Source organism: Somniosus microcephalus, chromosome 4, assembly GCF_052327205.1.
Source record: "Somniosus microcephalus isolate GS21.2 chromosome 4, FLI_Smic_1.0, whole genome shotgun sequence".
Taxonomy (NCBI): domain Eukaryota; kingdom Metazoa; phylum Chordata; class Chondrichthyes; order Squaliformes; family Somniosidae; genus Somniosus; species Somniosus microcephalus.
The window spans coordinates 227,404,867-227,410,987 of NC_140990.1; positions in this window are offsets into that span (position 1 = coordinate 227,404,867).

The window sequence follows — 6,121 nt, forward strand, 5'->3', positions numbered from 1 at the left end:
AATTTTGGGTTTGCGTTATCTTCGATTTTTATCGTTGCCGTTACTCCTTTTAGAGTCCCAAGTCCTTGTTGGAACACCTCTTTCACGTCAGTTAGAATCTTTGACAGTCGTCCAGGTGTGACGTCATCATCCTTTTTATCAGTCACAGTTAGCGCCTGAATGGAATGCCAATCCAATTGTATTTTTCGGATCCATTCACGTCCCAATGATGGTGGTCCTCCATCTGGTAGTATATATAGATACAGTTTCTGTGTTTCCTTGCCGTTGTATTCAACTGGCACCCTTATTTTTCCTCTGGGGTCGACTTTTTGCCCCATGTATGTCTTCAATACAATGGATGTGTCCCTCAAGGGTATGTGTGGGAATAGCCGCTCATAGTCTCATCGATTCATGACAGTTAGGGCTGATCCTGTGTCCAATTCCATCTTTACTGGGGACCCTGCTATCATGAGGGTGACCCAAATGGTTCGGTGATCCTCCTTTGCGATCACGTTGTGGAACTTTAGACAACTTAGTCTCCTGCTCCCGGAGTCCTTATCACTCTCCTGATCTTCCGAACTACTGTCTCTCAATTTCTTTACTTTCTTGTACTTTTCCTTAGTAGTTCTTGTAGTGTTGGTTTTCTTTCCCGACCTGCAGACTCTTGCTATGTGTCCCATTTTCCCACATTGCCTGCATACTTTGTCCTTAAACCAGCAGTCCTTCTGATCATGGGTTGTTCTGCCGCAGCGATAGCACTTTTCTGCTCCATACGCCATTTCGTTAGCGCGATATTCTTGTGATTTCTGTTGTATTTCCACAGCTCCCCGTGCTGCTGCATCGTAGGATACTGCCACGCTGAAAGCCTGTTCTAGCGTCAGGTCCTTTTCCGAAAGTAGTCGTTTCTGGGTTCCTTCACTCTGGAGCCCGCAGACAAACTTATCCTGTAAGGTGTCTGCCAGTCCTGCTCCAAACTGGCAGTGCTTCGATAACTTGCGTAGTTCCGTAAGATAGTCAGCATTGCTCTCATCTTTGTGCTGGTTTCTTTTATGGAACTTGAATCTTTCTGCTATCAGCAGCGGTGTAGGGTTTAGGTGTTCCTGTAAGGTATTAACAATCTCTTCAAAACTTTTCTCCATTGGTTTAGCTGAGGTAATTAAATTCCGCAATAGGCCGTACGTTCTCGCGCCCATCAAATTTAATAATACCGACGCCTTCTTTCCATCGGCCACCTCATTTGCCTTGCAGTACACTTCAATTCTTTCCACATACATGGTCCAGTCTTCTACCTCGTTGTCGAAAGCAGTGATACTGCCACTTTTCGGCATCTTGGGTGATTTAAAATGGCGCCTCCCGCGCTTTTTCTTCTTCACCAATGGATTAAAATGGCGCCTCCCATGCTTTTCCTTCTTCCCCAATGGAATAAAATGGCGCCTCCCGTGCTTTTCCTTCTTTCCCTTGCTGCCACGCTGCTCCTAGCGTTCTGCAGGGTAATGGCGGCGACCCGCGGCTTCAGCGCGTCTCACTTTTCCTTCCCCTTGTTTTATTTTTGCTACGCTGCCCGGTTCTTGAGCACCGACCGTGCCCTATGCACTCCACCCTCTCTCTCTCTCTTTTCCTCCCGACGACGCTGCACGGCCCCTTTGCAGAGCCACTCGATCGAACTCGAGCCCGCCGCAGTCCGGAAGGGTCAGCGCTCTACCTGCTACCAGCACGATTTGCTGGAACACCTTGACTGGGGAGCCAAGCCCAGCTCCCCACAGCCTCTCCTGCAACCCTCCGAACTCCGATGGATACTTGGGCGGTTGCCCGTGGTCGACGCCTGTTGTTCTGACTTCGACCTCCAAAAGCTTCTTCTCAGGGAAAGATCCCCGTGAGGTGATGCAGTACTGCAGGTGAGTTCAAACCTGTTCGTTGCCAATGTAGTGTCCGAGTATAAATAATACACGGACTGCAGGAGAACAATAATAATGGGTAACTTAAGACTGAAATACAGAAGCCTGTTATGGCTTTATATACAGGGGTGGTCACTGCCGGTAGTGCAGTATAGAATCAGTTCTTCTCTTAAAGGTACATACACAACAGAAACAAGTGAATATGAATATAGTTGGGTGTAATAGCACAACAGATACAGTTTGAGGAAGCTTGAGTTAATTGCAGCTATTAGCCTGTAGTGCCTCAATGGTCTTATTTCATCTGTGTGCATTAGTTTAACTGTCTCACAGTGTTGAACACATTAACACCTCCAAACCAATTCCACAGAAGACACAAGATCAATCTTCACCAATTACCCAAATTGTTCTATTGGTTATCATTGTAATCCCAACTTGCTTTACTTAGCACCAATCCTGATTAAAATTGTGGGAAAATGTTAAGAGAATTTGTCAAAAATATAGGCCAGTTAGAATGACTCTGTGGATTAGCACACTCTGTTTTCATCTTTGGACCCTGAGTTTAACTCCAGCATAGACTGATGGGATTAAATCTCCTCTTAAAGTCTGTAAGTGAAATATATTTGAGGAGCCTGGTCTCAGTTCCCACTGGGCGTCAGTCCACAACATGAAACTTCTCATCATTTGACACCAATTGCAGTCTTGGGCATAAAGGCTGAAAGGATGGTAGTTGGGAAAAACGCAAAACTGGTAACAGACACGATATTGGAAGAGGCCACTGACCCTACTCTTCTGTAGTTTGGATCTGTGCTGTGTTGAAGCGAAATTAAGGTCTTTCCGGTTGGCCACTGAAACTTTGGCGGAAGATCGCGTTTCCGCCAATTTTCTGCTGATGCTGGATGATTGGAAGAACCCCCAGAGAAAATTCCTGCCGTAGATATTTTAATATATAACTTTTCAGTATGGTTGCAGGAAGTACCAATGGCATTCTGCCATGCATCTACATTGCCTATATGTCCACATTTCTGGCCACAACCTCCTACGGCTTTTGAGCTACCACCTGTGAAAATATTTTGCAGAGAATACGACCAACTATGTACATTGTTCAGCTGTGAGGCCACAGAGCTAAGTACAATTGAGCTTGATGTATCTGGGCAAGCCCTACTGAGGAAGTGAACGGGACTTGGTGCAAGTTAGGATACGAGCAACAGAGTTTTGGATGAGCTCAAATTTATGTAGGGTAGAAGATGGGAGACCGGTCAGGGGAGCATTGGAATAGTCAAGTCTCGAGGTAACAAAGGCATGGATGAGGGTTTCAGCAGCAAATGAGCTGAGGCTGAGGTGGAGTCGGGCGATGTCACTGTAATCAGATTTTACCAATGTGAGATGTTTCCACTATGCCTCTCTAGAGCTGGCATTTCCATTTTTATGAAAACTGGAAGCAATGACCAATTCTTGTTGAAATTTATGAGCTGCTGACTAAATCACGAGAACTTGCAGTTATGAAAAATGAAAACCCTGAGAATGGAAGTTTGTTAGCTGCAATGGAAAATCTGCAGTAATGATCCTTTGGCAGATCTCAACAAGCTAAAGAGCAACTTGACCAGTGCAAATGTCAAAAAAACTTTAGTGGGTTGTATAATTTTAAAGGAAAATGTTTTAACACAAGTTTGAAAAATCAGACTGTGCCCACGCTGAAAAGCTTTCTTATGGAGGAAGGACGGCAGTTTTTTTGGGGGGGGATGGGGGTCGGGGGTCGGCTGTTCATTAATTATGCAAATAAGGCAACAAGTGCGTCACTGAAAGAGTGAACTCCGTGCCAGCAACTACTTGTGCCTCGAATGTAATATATGCTCCAAGACAATTCTCACGCAAGAAAAAACAATGGGGGAGGGGAGGATTGGGGAAACGGATATCGAATTAAATATGGTAACCTGAAGACCCAGTTGAAAGGTTTCGGGAGAGAATTCAGAGTTTGTATTGAGATGGTTGAAAACAATGCCACTCATAGGAGCATGGCAGTGTGGGAGTGGAGGGATTCACAAGAGGCCAGAGTCAGAATACAGGAGGTCATGAGCTGGCATACTAAAAGTGGTTTCACAGATAGGGCACAGTGAGCTCAGGGAGGAACTTGTGAATGAGAGCGAGGTTCCCTAAAATTTGGAAGGAGGGTCCGCCTGGTACGCCAAAAAAATAAAGGGTAAGATCTTGAGACATACCAATCATCACCTTTTAACTGCAAATCTTTCAAGGAAGAGCTTGTGTTTATCTAAAGACATATTCCATAGCTTCAGTTCTAATGCAAACTCAGTGGTCTCCTGTAGTTGGTTAGTTTCATAATTAACAATGAAGTAGTCACATATGCTGTTAATTGTTATTGTAAGATTGATCAGAATGTTTGTTAAATACATTGTGAGAACATTTTCAAAATAACTGTAGAAGACTTTAAGGACGGTCAGAATCTTACCGACGTTCACTTTAACAATATATACTTTTTTAATGTGCCCTGTCCTTGTTTGAGGTTCTCATACACCCTTTTATCCACTTGCTCTTCATCCTTTCTGTGAGTTGAATATTGCTGCTCTGGGTGTTTTGTGTTGCTTTCCTTATGATTTTTACAACAGGAGGATGTAAAGGAATTTCAAAATTATGTTGAATCCTGCAGTTTAAACAAAGTTGAATGGGACTAATTCTTTCCTTCATAAGCAACCATGACATATTTCTGTGAAGCATTCTAGTAGCCAAACATATATTCCCAACAAAGAATTACAAAAAGCCCTAAAGGAGTTCTGCTTTCTTTCAAAAGTAAGTTAGTTCAACAATTCAGAGGCAGACAGTATTTGCTCTCTGTTCACCTTTATCTGTGCTGCTCAAAAGACCATTAGACCAGACATTCTTCCACACCCTTAAGGACCCCATGGCACAGACAGAACTAATACAGAATGTGTGGCTTGAACCTTGGAAACCCTAGCTACTGTTGTTTTGAAGGCTTTCTTCAATTGCTGCAATCCTTTTTTTCATTATCTAAGTTTGAACAACAATTAACCAGTGATTTACACAGAACTTGAGGAATGAATAGAATCCTTAGGTTTAACAGGGTGACTTAATCATCAGCAGTCATTTAAAAAGTAGCATTTTAGTTAAACACTGGAATGTATTCTGCTTTATGTCATAATGTCCAGAATCCTTAGATGCAGACATACCTCCACAGAAAGCTATGAAGCAGTTGGAGTGAGTACCCAAGGCTATTTACTTCAATGCTTGATCCACCACCTTGCTCAAAATATATCCCCCACCCCCCATCCCCCGCCTCCCTGCCCCCGCCAATGTATGTAGACAATACTTCTGTTCTGCCTTGGTCTCAGAATTCCTAAAGAAAAGTTTCAGTTACTAGTTCACTGTTCATGACTAATCTTTGAGGAATGTAGACCAGTTCTTTGATCATGTTTCCATAAACCATTCCTCTACCTCTTCACATTTTTTCTTTAGCTATTTTCAGTGTTATTGGTCTTATTTTGCAGTTGTCCTAATATATATATGAAATTTCAGCGGTTATCTGGTTCTTTCCATGAGTTGAATATGTTATGACAATCGCATCTCTATTTTTTCTGGAATTCCTGGAAAATGATGATTAAGATGGTAGAAAAATTGTGTGGTTTACAACATGTCATGAAATTACTGTACTTGAGGTTATCAGCATTAAATGACAGCCATGTATTTTTATGAACCTGGCTGCTTAGAAATGGTAGTGTGCCACTAGTGCAAGTGAAAATGGCAGAATTCATTCACAACACTAAACTCTTAGCCAGAACACGCACTACTCCTTATTAATGGCTAAGGTTTCAACAACAGCAAAGAAACTAAACTAGAAAAGGTTAGGTTGAATGAAAAAGAAGCTATATCTAGGGAACAAAAGAGAACAAACTGCTTAATTAAACACATAGTTAAGAGTTAAGAACATTTCAGTTTGTGGAAAATTAGTCATCGCAATATAGAGTTTAGAGAGAATGGCACAGTTCCATTGAAGTAAAACTCATGGATGTAGTCCTACATTTTCTTTCCAATGGGTGCAGTGCTAAATTAGCACCAAATTAAATTAGGAAGAGAGTAGTTAAGTTCATGGAGGCCTCAGTAGAGGTACTATTGTATGAAATAAGGAGAAGATGTGAGAGTCTGTTTAGCACACAAGACAAGGAACTGGGAAAGTCTACAGTACCAGTGAAAAGAAATAATAGAGGCAGTGAGTGCCA